Source organism: Haemorhous mexicanus, chromosome 22 (genome assembly GCF_027477595.1).
Source record: "Haemorhous mexicanus isolate bHaeMex1 chromosome 22, bHaeMex1.pri, whole genome shotgun sequence".
Lineage (NCBI taxonomy): Eukaryota > Metazoa > Chordata > Aves > Passeriformes > Fringillidae > Haemorhous > Haemorhous mexicanus.
In genome coordinates, this window is record NC_082362.1 from 9,284,042 (window position 1) to 9,297,627 (window position 13,586).

Genomic DNA, 13,586 nt, shown 5'->3' on the forward strand with positions numbered 1-13,586 from the left:
AAATCCTCGGGCTCGGGGCTCGCAGCCCCTCCCGGTGTGAAACGGGCACTGCTGGACCTGTGAGGAGCATCCTGAGAATCAGTTCCAGATGGGAATGGCTGCTGGGAAGGAGCAGAGATAGTGCATGGGGCTATCCTTTCCTTTATAAGCATCTAATTGGCTTTATCTTTGCCACCTATTTCTAATTTTGTTGGTGCCTCTTGGGAGAATTCATTCTCTGGTGACAAAGGCTCACGTGGCCTCAGAGCTGTTCTCCCTTCTGAGCTCTGGAGATGTCCTTGTGCTTTTCTGGCTGCTCAGAGTGGATGAGATGAATGCTGCTACAAATCAAACTCTGGTTTGTACCTGAAGGAATTCTCTATTTTCTCAGGCCAGTTTTATTTTGGGGGGGATGCAGTGAAGTCATTCCCAAAAAGGGCTCTGCTCTGTCCTTGGCCAGTCCTGCTTTGCAGGGGGGTCTTGCAGAGCTTATCCTTTCAAATATTCTTCCTAAGGGAAGTAAAGGTACTGCAATTTATCCAATCTTATAAAAACAAGCTTAAATAAGGCAGGAAAACATGAAAATGTTGTAGGTGCTCCCATTCTTTCCCAATCCTTTTTTCCTAATGATTGCTACTTATAAAATGGCATGTGTTATATTAGGGACTGTCTCTGTCAATATAACCTGTTATTTGTATTAATCCTTGTTTAAATTGTTGCTGTGCTTTGTTTTAGAGCCCGTGAACATCCTCCAGCTCTTTACTTTCCATTCATCCATGCTCCAAGTGGTTTCTCCCACCTTGCACCCCAGGTTTCACCTTTTCAGGCAGCCCCATGAATGTGGTACAATAATATTACACTGATAGGAAGAATCACTTCCTTTTTGTGTGGAAATAATGAATATAGAAATATTCCTTTGCTATGTGGTTTATACTGTACAGACTTACAGGATAATGTTACTGAGAAAGCAAAATAATCCTTTCTATGATACAAATTTACTTTTAACAATTTCTGTCTTCTGCTGTCAGGTAGAAGCCAAATCAAGCAGAAATCGACAGGAGATCAGTCAGGGAAGGAGCTCTGGGAAGGCAGAAATTTTGTCAGTTATAGGCACAGTTTAAAATTCCAAAAGATGGGAAAAATCTGAATATCTGGACTTCAATTTGTAACATCTGGGACTTCAAACCAGACATAAACAATATTGAATGAATCATATTTTTTTCTGTTTCATCAAAATAACATTGTAAATACTGAAGCCACAAATTATACTTTAAAATGAGAGTGGACATTGCCTATGATTCCCCTGAAAGTTGAAGTATTTCATACACAAAGATCAAAGAAATGCTTCCTAACTCTTGCAGAGGAGAAATAATTTATAAAAGTTAGTTTGAAACTCAGGTTATGGATTTAACTGCTCCTTTTTGTGGAGGTGAAGAAAGAGAGCCAAGTTTTGAAGTATTTATTTTCACAATTATTCCTGGGCTTGTCCTCTGCTCTGAGGAAAGGACCTCCCCTGTTCTGGGCAAGCCAAGTGCTCGCTGTGGCAGTGTTGGGGTTCCTCCCCTCGGCTGGGACAGGGAATGAGGGGCTCAGCAAAGCCTCAGTTCCTGCCTCTGGCAGGGTGACCTTGTCCCCCCAGGCTGGGCTGGCCTTTGGGCCAAGGCTGCTCCTGCAGGGCCACCTCAGCTCCAGCCCTGGCCACACCTTCCCCAGCTCCAGGCAGGGCTAAGGGACACGTCCAGCTCTGTCCCAGGGGTTTTAGGGCTTCCCAGCCACCTCCATGCCCTGTGGGACACATTCCCAACCCTCCCCAGCTCCAGGCAGGGCTAAGGGACACGTCCAGCTCTGTCCCAGGGGTTTTAGGGCTTCCCAGCCACCTCCAGGCCCTGTGGGACACATTCCCAGGTGCTGGATCTGCTCCCTGTGCAATGCCCAGGTAAATGGGGTTTGCACAGGGCTGTGGGTGGGCAAAGCAGAGTTCCCAAACTCCCAAAATCCCAAACTCCCAAAATCCCAAACTCCCAAATTCCCAACTCCCAAATTCTCAAACTCCCAAATCCCCAAACTCCCAAATCCCCAAATTCCCAAATTCTCAAACTCCCAAACCCCCAAACTCCCAAATCCCCAAACTCCCAAATTCTCAAACTCCCAAACCCCCAAACTCCCAAACCCCCAAACTCCCAAATTCTCAAACTCCCAAATCCCCAAACCCCCAAACTCCAAAATCCCCAAACTCCCCAATCCCCAAACTCCCAAGCTCTCAAATTCTCAAACGCCCAAATCCCCAAACTCCCAAATCCCCAAACTCCCCAATTCTCAGACTCCCAAACTCCCAGCACAGCCACGGAGCTGCAGCAGCTCCCTGAGTGCTGCCCCCCCTGCCCAGGGCTGTGTTTGTGCTCGTGGCTTCCATCCCTTTATTTCCCCCTGGTGATTTCACACAGGAACAAAATGGAGCTCCTATGGCACAGAGTTTTCCCCCTGACCTTCCAACTTTCCATATCCTGCTCCCCTGCCATGGAGGGAATCTTGGAGCTCCTCTGCTGCCTGACTCTAGGGGTCTGAGTTGTTAAACCTTTTACAGCTCAGGGGTGGATGTTGTGTGTCTGTCTTGAAATCTCAATTATTGAAGTCTAATGATTAAAATTATTTATGAACATTCTCCTGATTTGAACCATGCCAGAAGGTGAGGCTGAGACCCTCAAGGGTCCTGAGCATTGTTGTACCAAAAAAGAGTTTGTAGGTTTCTGTTGCTTCCAAAGAAAGTAAACCCAAGAAAACCCATAACTTTTAACTTGGTCTTAAAATCTTACCAGTCTAATTTTTCAGTCATGAGATTTCTGCCTGAAGTACTTTTCTTGGGCTATCTTTGTTTTACACCAAAACAAATATTTTGAGAAATCCAGTTTCCATTGATTTTCTTCCCCAGAAAAGCAGCTAGGAGCTAATAAAAGGAGGGGAGCTGGTCCAAGGAAAGCACTGGGGCTGCTGGAGATCTGCAGAGCTGGGCTGGGAGCAACCAGAGCTGCTGTCAATCCCCTTCCTTTTCCTCCTCTGCAAGGCACAGCTGGGCTTGCACCCACGCTGGGGCTCCTTTCCAATAGCATCCAAACTAATATTAATTTATATTTAAAAGTTAACCTAAGGAATCACCAAGAAATGTATGAAACTAATCAGAAAGCAAAGCCTGATCTCAGAAAAATCAGAGTAAACTCTCAAATTCTTGTCCCACATACACTGATGCTGTTCTCAGCTCACCAGAGCATCAGAGCTGATTTTGTAGATTAAAAATAAGAGGCTTTTGAAGCCTCTAATTGCCAAATTATTGAGGTGTCTCGTGGTATCTTTCAAAGGAATCTATCAAAGATTCCTTTGTGTGCTGCCTCTCCATCTCCATCCCATTCTTGCCCTGTGTTGCCCAGTTTGTTTCAGTCCTGGGGTGGTGTCCCAGTCCTGGGGTGGTGTCTCACTCCTGGACTGGTGTTTCACTCCTGGACTGGTGTCTCACTCCTGGACTGGTGTCTCACTCCTGGACTGGTGTTTCACTCCTGGGGTGGTGTTTCACTCCTGGACTGGTGTCTCACTCCTGGACTGGTGTTTCACTCCTGGACTGGTGTCTCATTCCTGGACTGGTGTCTCACTCCTGGACTGGTGTCTCACTCCTGGACTGGTGTTTCAGTCCTGCCTTCCTTCACAGCAGTGTTTGGTTGCCCAGGAAGCTCCTTGGAGAACCACGGAGCGTTTCCCATCTGAGCCCAGCAGGCTGCTTGTGATTTGACCACAACAAATGGGTTTTTTAGCTTTGATTTCATTTCTAGGCATGCTATAAATGCCCTTAGAATCTACCAAGCTAAGCCAGTGCACACTTGTGAGTAATATCCTCAAGATGCAAGTAAAGATTGCTGATGTCTTTAGCTCTTAGACTCTCCTAAAGACTGGAGGCAGTTGGTGTGCCCCAGGCTCTGCTTCCCTGGATCCAGCACACCCTCCAGAACATTAATTTAACTCTGTTAATTTTCCTAAGGGTGTTAATTGAAGATGCTGGAAATAAAGGTATGAATTCTGCTTCAGAGTCACAAATGGTTTAATTCATCTCCAGACAGATTATTTTTCAGTCATGTGTGATTTGGTTTTCATTTTCTCTTCCTTTTATTTTAAAAGGCTTCTGCATTGTTCTTTGCTGCTGTAGTTAATCTGTGCATTAGGAGGGGCAGGAGTTAATTTATGGCATAGAAAGCATTCATGCTGCTTGGGGAGCTGAATCCATCACCCTGTGTTTATTTGTCAGCTGTTTAGGTTTCCTTCACTTTGCCTCACAGTGCTTTCTCTGCCACTGCTGGCTGCAGTATGAAATAAGTTCAAGCTGTGTGTAGAAGTGTGTGTGCACAGGTCTCTGCTTCCATTCTGGCAGCCAAACACTGACTCCTTCCTCTCTGGGGTTTCCTGAAGAACGTGACTGCAAATCAAAATGTTTGGGATGGCAAAAGCATCCAGAACCCCCCAAATTATATTTGGAAATCTCAGCTTTAATAATGGCAGAGAACCAGATCAGCTCCAGAGCCAGCTCACACCAGTGCATTGGATACTGTCAGTTGAACAGCTCCAGTTCTCCCTCCTGCTTTCCCTTTATGTATTTATGTGTTATAAATGATTTATTGATGGGAGATGCTGATGTAGGTGACCACTTGTGACATCCCTGTGGGAATAAACTGTCCCTTGTCTTTTCCCAAATTCAACTGCTTTAGCTGTAGTGTTCATTTTGATATTTCATCCTTATGAAATTCATTTCAGTCCTTTCTCATTGTTGCCAATATTTTCTTTTATTGTCCCAGCCTATCAATGATCTTTCTGCCTGTATAGAGTATCCTAAATACTGCTCAAGGTTCCTCCTTTCTCCAGGACTGATGCACAGCTCTGGTATGAAGTTTCCAGGGCTGATTTTTGGATTTCACTGACAGCTCAGTCCCACAGCTGCTCCTGGCTCTGTCTGCTGTGGTGAGTGCCTCTCAGCAGGAGCAGTGGCACAGAACCCTCCCACCCTGCAGCTGCTGAGAGCTCTGCAGAGCTCTGGGAACCCCAGAGAGAGCTGCTTCTCCCTGTAACCAGGCAGAAAAGGGCTTGGAGAGGCTCCAGGGTGAGGGGCTGAGCAGGGCTGGAGCCATCTGCCCCCAGAGTGTGGCTGGAGCAGGAGGAGATGAGGAGGAATCCTCCCTTAGGAGGGATTGCTCAGGCACTGCAGCTGGCAGGTGAGCACTGCAGCTGTCAAATACTCACTTGCCACAAGCAGTACATTTCTGCTCTTAATATTAAAAGTGTGTCAGAATTTCCATTATAAACCACTTATTTTGTGGGTTTATTGCTCTGCCATAAAAATACACCTTGGGTTGAGCCCTGGCATGCAGCCATTTGGCTTCTTCTAACACAATATTAATTCAGAACATCCAGACAGTGGTTTTAAACATCAGTATCTGAGAAGTTGTTGCTTCTTTTTTCTTTTTTTTTTTTTTTACTGAAGTCCCTTGTTTTCTGCAGGACTCACTCAGAAATCAAAGGTGGCCAGATGTAATTGCAACAAGAATCTGCAACATCTGGAAGCCCTTTTTGGAAGGACTGAGACCTGTGATAAGAAAGAACGTTCTGGGGACATCTAGAGAATTGCCAGGCCAGGTGGGAAGGCTGGATACAGACCCCCAAGGCTGAACTGACAAGGTCTGGCTGCCATCACCCACAGAGCTTCCCAGAAAATGGCAACTGAAGGAAAGTCTGGGGCAAATGAAGATAGAAGCTAAAATATTCATTTGGGAACCCAATCAAAGAATCTTGGGTCACATTTGAAGCCCACAGTGCAACAAAGGATTGTCAGCCAGTGATCTCTGTGAGATGAGAAATTAGGATCAAAACCAAACCTGTAATTTGAAATGAAGGATAATTCTGATGGGATATTTCAGATCAGCTTCCAAGCTAACAAACCCTCTCCATATGGGCTTCAGGAGGAGCATGTCTGGTCCTTTGAAAGCCCAGCCCTGGTGGATGGCTGGAAAGGTGGGCAGAAACTGCAGCTCCTGGCAGCCAACCCCTGTAACTCCAGTCCTGCTTGGAAAATGAATGCTGAAAAGGGACAATCCTAATCTGATCCCTGGCCCTCCTGTACAATTAGCAAAAGTGCTAATCTTCATTTGTGAAACAAGGAAAATTGGCAGCTGGGAAGAAAAGAAAGGAAGTAATTCAGTTTAATATTAGACCTATGAAAAAATTGGCCATAAAAGCTGTTCTGAGGCTGGCCAGGACAGAGCCTCAGAAATGGCTGGGGAATGTTCCTCAATCACTTCAGGGAATGTGAGGACATGAAGCTGAAAGTGCTGAGCTCCAGAGGAATGAGGATAAAGCTTCAAGCTTTTCTCTAGATTTGGTCAGTTTACTTTCTGAATGGATTTTGGAGTCTGGGAAAGAAATGGAATAAAGTTCCCTTTCTCAGGCTGCACTTATTGGACAAGGTGGGCTGAAAAAGAATAAATTGGGCTCAAGCAGGGAGAGTGACTGCTGGCAGACATAGGGCTTTCCAAAGGGGGGAAATTGATTTAGAAAAGTCATCCTCTCTGAGCAAGAGCTGTAACTCAGATGATGGATGGGCTCTGGAAGGATTTGGAGATCATTAGGGCTGGTAACAGAGTAATACAAGCTGGAAGTGTTGTCTTACCAATGAAATCCCTGGAAATTTTCTTTAATTATGTGGCTCAGATGAAGCATAGAATTTGCAGATAACTGATTTGGAGTGAGGAGATTTTCCCAGTGCAGCAGGCAGCCACTGGAGCAGCTGCCTGGGGCAGTATCAAAGGAAAGGTTAAACTGGTGCAAATCATATTTTAAGGGCCAAGCATTTGCAGGAACTTTTGCTGATAGATTTGAGGGGTGATTTTTTTCTTGCACTAAGCCATTTAAATTCTAAATTCCTTTAAATGCAGAGCTGCAGCAAGATTTCAGGTGATCTCCCTGCAGCATGGGATGCTGTAGTGTGTACTTCCTCTGGCTTTGCTCCAGCTGTCACAACTAATTGAAACTGAAAATACAACAGCTTGGAGGTCAATACAAGTCCTAAAGGTGCAGGAGATACCTCCAGGATCCACAGAGCCTCCAAGGCTCTGCTGAATTCAGAGGTGCCATCACTGCTGGTACTGGTGTGAGCAGGGCTGAGGCCACCACAGCTGTGCCACAATCCCAGTTCCAGGGCACTGTTTGGATTCCCAGAAGTTTTTCCCAGTTCAAAATCAGTTCTGTGAATCCAATAAACACACAGGCTGCACACAGTGGTGTACCACAGATGGATTCTGAGGGAAACCAACCCATTCCCAGCACCTCTCTGTCAGAAAGTGCTACTGGGCATCCAGGGAGTGACTGGGATGGATAAATGAGCTTTCAACGAGTTTTGGACCTCACTCACAGCTCTGATTGAAGTCAAGTGGTGGCTGGAGTGGCTCCTGCAGAGCCAAGTTGCAGGAAAAAGGGGAGGGAACAGCTTCCAGAGCAGGACAGGGCCTGCTGCAGCTTTAAAAGATGACTTTTGGCCCAGCACCTGCTGCCTTGTGAGGATGGGAAGGAGCTGTGCTCCAGCCTGCCTGGATCACACTAGCTCTAGATGGTATCTGGGTACCAAGTACAACACTGAGCTGTGAGCTGATGGGTTCACAAATGGGCTGGAACATTCTGCAAGCCTCAGCCTGACAGCAGCTCCAAGGCAAGGGGATCATTGGAAGCAGAAGTGATGAACTGTGAGCACACAGCCAGCCAGGGAATGGCTCCACAGACAAAAGGACAGAGGAGAGGCAGGACCATCCTGGGCAGCTCCCAGGCTGTGCCCCTCAGGTGAAGGTTTTTTTAAGGATTTTTTGAAGGATTACTGCTGCTATTTCAGGCAGATTCTTTGTGGCTTGGTTAACATTGTAAAACCACTGCAGGAGTTTGGTGAGCAGGAAACAATTTCAGGGGCTGGCCCAGTGTGATTTAACGTTGTCAAAAATGTTTGTGAACAAAACCTCTTGTAACAGCTCCCATTTTCACCTCCCCATGCTCCAAACACCTTCCAGGCTGGATGGGAACTAATCACAACAAAATGTTCTGTTCTGAGGAGAGAAATTCATCTTGTGCTCAAAGAACATCTGACAGTGCCTAAACCCAGAGAAGGTCCCCTGTGGTCCCCTGGAGAGGGCTGGCCCAGCCCTGGCAGGCTGCAGGGCTGAGGGATGTGCAAGGCAGGAATTGGGGTTTCATGGGGGGAGACAGGCTCAGCTTCAGCCAGAGAGCAGCTCTGGAGCTTCAGCCCAGCACTGTCCCAGCCCATCAGGAGAGGGCACCTGGGAGAGCCAGGTTTGGTGTTTGATGTTTGGTGTTTGTTCTCCAAGTGGCTCTCCTGGAATTCTGTGTTCCCATGGGACAGGGAGTGGGAGAAGACATCAACTCCTGCTCTGGGATTCCTGCTCTGGACTCTGTTTGTTAAACAGCACAGTTGTGACCAGGAAACACGTGGCTCTATCCTCCATTATCTCTCCTGACACAAATACACAGAATAAATAAAAATGTATTCATTTGTTGGTGCTCAGGAAGATTATTCTGTGTTAAATTCTCCATCTCCTGCTGGATGAAGCAAAGGAAATCAGTACCTCAGTGAAGGGTGTTACAGTGCCATGTGGCTGGAACATTTGTGGGTTTATTCCTATTCTTTTTTAAAATATCATTACAATTCCCTGGGTCAGTGCATCTGAACTAAGTAATGGACTGATAATTTTCTTGCTGCATTAAACCAAGTGCTGTGAAAATTTGAGGAGGTTTTGCTACAGCAGAGATTCAGCTTTTCATTTTTGTGTCTAAGCCATGCTTTCCAAAATGTCTGATTTTCCTGTACCTAAATCACCCTGGAGGTGCCATGTTACATTTCAGGTGTGTCACTGACACGTGCAGCAGCAGAGCAGAGTTACACAGCTGGAAATGGCTTTAACCATTTGTGTTAAACACTGATCTCTCCCTTCTGCACATCCCTGGTGGCTAAAAACTGCAAGGACAAAAGCTTGGAAATTGGGTACTTAGAAATAATCAGATTTTAACACCTTTGTTTCATTTCAAAGCTGTTGGAAGCTTTCTTCCAGCAGTAAGGGAGGGTGAAACACAGGAAAATCAGTCCTGTAGGAATTTCCTCAGTTTCTACAGCCTGGTTGAAGGAGCTGCCATGGAAATCCGTGCTCCTGCTGGGTTCCTCTGGGTCACCCAGGAACGCTGACCTGCATCACAGGGGCACCCTTCATCAGTCCTGGGGCAGGGATGTGTTTTCATGCACAAGCTGTGGATGTGGTTTTTATTAGTGAAAGTGCCAGGTAGGTTTTAGAAACAGGGGAGCAGTGGATGTGGGAGAGCCTCCTGCAGAAAGCAGCTCATTATCTCAAAACAGCAGAGACAGGAGGGAGCTGTGCCTGCTCTTGGGGTCTCTGGTCACTGACCCACACATATGTATATATATATTTATTACATTTATCAATATATAGAATTGTAGTAGAATTAACATTAAAATATACTTATATTTTAATATGTTATGTATTATTATATATATGTGTTATATATATTATATATCATATATAAATAATATATATTATATTAATTACTCTATATTATAATTAATATAAATAATATATCAATAATAAATTAACATTAAATAATTATATAAATAATATATAAATAATATATATAATTATAATATAATTAATTATCTATAGTTCTATAATTATATAATTATTATTAATATAATTATATTAATTATATGTCTATAATAATTATTATATGTCTATATAAATGTTATCTATATAACTACATATAAATATAACACTATATATTAATTATATATAGTATATGTTAATAAATATATATTTTATCTATATTAATTAGGTCTATTTTAAATATGTATATTATGTATGTGTATATATATATATATATGCTTGAGAGGTGCTTGGACTCTGCAGTGACACAAGCTCTGAGCACCTCCACAGAATTCAGGCAGGTTTTGGTTTCAGATGGGACCTGCTGGGGCTGCAGGAGGTTTGAGGGTGCTGGGTGTTCCTGGTTTGTGGGACTGGCTGTGTGTTGGGAGCTGGGCTGGCTCCAGAGCTCAGCCCTGTGTCCTGGGCCCTGCTCTGTGCCCAGCCCAGGCAGCTCCCTGGGACTCTGCAGGGCTCAGGCTGCATTCCAGGGCATGCTGCATCCCTCAGCTGCAAACAGGAGCAGAATGAGGCCAAGGACTCTGAGGTAGGAGGAGGTGTGAGGAGAGCTTTATGAGTATGGCACATATTTAACCCATAGGAAAACCCACACATTTTACTCATTTTAAGTGCATTTCACACTTTTTGACTATTTGAAATAACCACGTTTGTAAAAACTTCTTTTAATGAATAGAGCTCTTTATGTACAAAGGCAAACCCTTTTTTCCCCTAAATCCAGTCCTTTTAAAACACCATTTCTTTTGTAGGTCTGGCTGCTTCCCTCCTCTGTCCATTATTGCTTGCTGCTACAGAACCCTCCAGAACTGAAACCAGGAAATTTCAATTCTGTTTTATCTTAGAAGAGTTTTGCTGGCCCAGGCCATGTATTCCTCAGGACTAATTAGACAGATAAGTAAAGGACTTTAATTATTTCAACCAACCCCAACCAAGCTGGTGTTCAGCACAGTTTTTGGGGTGAGGGATGGGAAGGAGCTACCTGGGTACCAATTCTGGCCCCACTGAACTCACTGGGGCTCTGCCTTGTGGCTGCACCAAGCAAAGGCTTCACCATATGTTTAACAGAAATATTTCACTGGGGTTTTCTGAGTGCTGGTAAATGTGGTTTTATCTTCCTTTTCTCTTTTGAATGTTGGTTTACCTTACATACCCCTCAAAGTAATTGAATATAAAAAACTTCTCATCAATTCCATTTTTATTCCAAGTTTGAATTGCCTCATTTTCAAAATTTCTTGTGCATTTAGAGACCCCTCATGGCAATGGCTGGGCTGAAAACATGGTAGGGGAGCATTGGCATATTTTGTCTTGCTGTGATTTCAACTGAATTAAAGAAACCCAGAAATGAAAACATTTCCATTTGTTTATGTAACTAAAAAAACCCCATAAAACTGAGCTGGCAAGAATATCCTTTAATGAACCCAAACAGAGGGACATACACACCCCCACCTCCTATCTCCCCTATCAACAGCAAATTAGAGCAGGTAAAAAACCTCCCTCTATTTGTCTTAGGAAATATCCACCACTTTTACAGGGAATTTGGAAAATATTTCAGGGGAGGTGAAATCCTGCCCACAAAGCACAGCCACGGGCTGCTGTAAAACAGCCCTGGAACAAGGCATTAAAATGCCATCGACCTGCACACATAAAAACAACCCAAAAAGCTATGAAAACAAATGCCTTTCAAATAATTAGGATCTTCTGGCAGGGAGCAGTGTTGATCTCCATGCAGAGATTTTCCTGCTGCAGTCAGAGCAGGCTCAGGCTGACGGGCTGAGAAATCAGCCCTGCTGCTCCTGCCTGCACAGCCAGGCCCCAAAGCATCCTCCAGCCCTTCAGCTCCTCCTGTCTGCCCCTAACATCCCCTTTCTGCCCTCTAAAATCTCCCTTCTGTCCTCTAAAGTCTCCTTTCTATCCCTAAATTCTCCCTTCTGCCCCCTAAAGTCCTTTTCTGTCCCCTAAATTCTCCTTTCTGTCCCCTAAAGTCTCCTTTCTGTCCCCTAGAGTCCTTTTCTGTCTCCTAAACTCTCCTTTCTGTCCCCTAAATTCTCATTTCTGTCCCCTTAAGTCTCCTTTCTGTCCCCTAAATTCTCATTTCTGTCCCCTTAAGTCTCCTTTCTGTCCCCTAAAGTCTCCTTTCTGATCCCTAAAGTCTCCTTTCTGTCCCCTAAAATCTTCTTTCTGTCCCCTAAAGTCTCCTTTCTGTCCCTAAAGTATCTTGGAGTACCCTTGGTTTGTGATGCCAGAATATTTTTTTAATTGAATCTCAGGTTTTTATCATGAGCATGGCAAAGGTTGAATTTGCTGATTTGCAGGGTGAGTCTGACTGGCTGATCCAGCCAGAAATAGCTGCAAACCCCAGTTCTGGTCTTGAAAATCTGCTGTGGGCTTGTTTTCCCTGCAGGTAACGTGCTTGTACTCATTTAAAGGTTCAGCAGTAGTTTGTAGTGGTTGCTGGTGTGTAAAATGCATCAAATTGTTGTATACATTTATCCTTTAATGCAATAAAATAATTCTTCAAGAGCAATTTTATCACCTGCAGTGGGTGGAAATACAAGAAGAATGCTAGGAGCTGATCCCCCATGTCTGTGTGTGGAGGCCACAGCTGTTGTGATGGTTGTTGTTAGCACAGCTCAGAAAAGCTGCACCATTAAAAATGTGTTTGGAAGGATGGGCATCTGTGATTGCATCATTAACATGGCAAAAGAAATTAATAAGGTTGTTGCCTGAGAGTTGGGCATTAGATTCTCAGCTTTAAGTTGGAATTTAATACATTTTTGTACTAAAATGGCCTTAAATGAATATTGGTTTTCTTACATAATAAAATTACTGGTTTGATCTCCATTTTACAGACCCCAAACATCAATAATTCAGAGGAATTAATGTGTGTCCCCTCTGTATTTCATCTTGTTTCCTGTTTTGTCATTAGGTAACAGTTCCCCCCAAGGCACATGGTTTAAAACTTCCAATCCAGCTTGTGCCTTTCTTCCAGATCTGCAACTGCAGACACTTTTCAAGCTTGTATTTCCACAGCCAGAGCTGTGCCCATGGTAAGAGCCCTGTGTGTAACATTCCCAAACCAGAACAGATCTTGGCACTGGGATTTCAGCCATTTATCAATTTTATCTGGCTTTTCAAAGTGTGAAAATCTGCACTGCAGAGGAATTTTATGGATTGCAACCCTAATTTTTGGAGTAAAATTCCCCAGAACTGCCCTGGTTAGAAAGCTTTGGGCAGACTTTTCAGGTTGCAGTGAATTGCTGTTAAGCCTGCCTTGCCTTTTGGCTGGAAGTACATCCCAATTAGTGACCCTTCCATGGAGCAGTAGCAGCAGAGAAGGATTTGGTTGTTTTTTTCAAGGCAGTTGTAAATGATTAGTCCAAAGGAGCAGCATAAAACTGAGAGTCCCCTGCAGGAGTCGGCTGGAGGAAATTAAAGGATCAACAACAGAAGGGAAGCACTGAGCTAGGATTGTTCCAGGCTGCAGCCACAGGCTTTCACATGCACTCAGGAAATTGGCTCCATCAAAAGCTGAGGATGCAGGAGTGAGGATGAGGAGGATCATGCAGGTGATGGTTCTAAATCATGGCCTGAGATCCCAGTGCTTTCCAAGGGAGAGCTTTCCTCCCCTCCTCACAAAAAGCAGCAGTTTCCAGGTAAAAATGGAATCTTCTCTTTATGAACCAATAAAAGTTCAGCAGAAATGTGAGCTGTAAATCTGATCGAGCTCAATAAATAACAAAGATTCAGTCTCCCCACAATAACATCAGCTGGATGGGGGTTTTTACTGTGCCCTGTGTTTGTGTGTGAGAGCTGTGAAAGCAATGACTGGGGAGGGCTTGGCAGCCAGGTAAA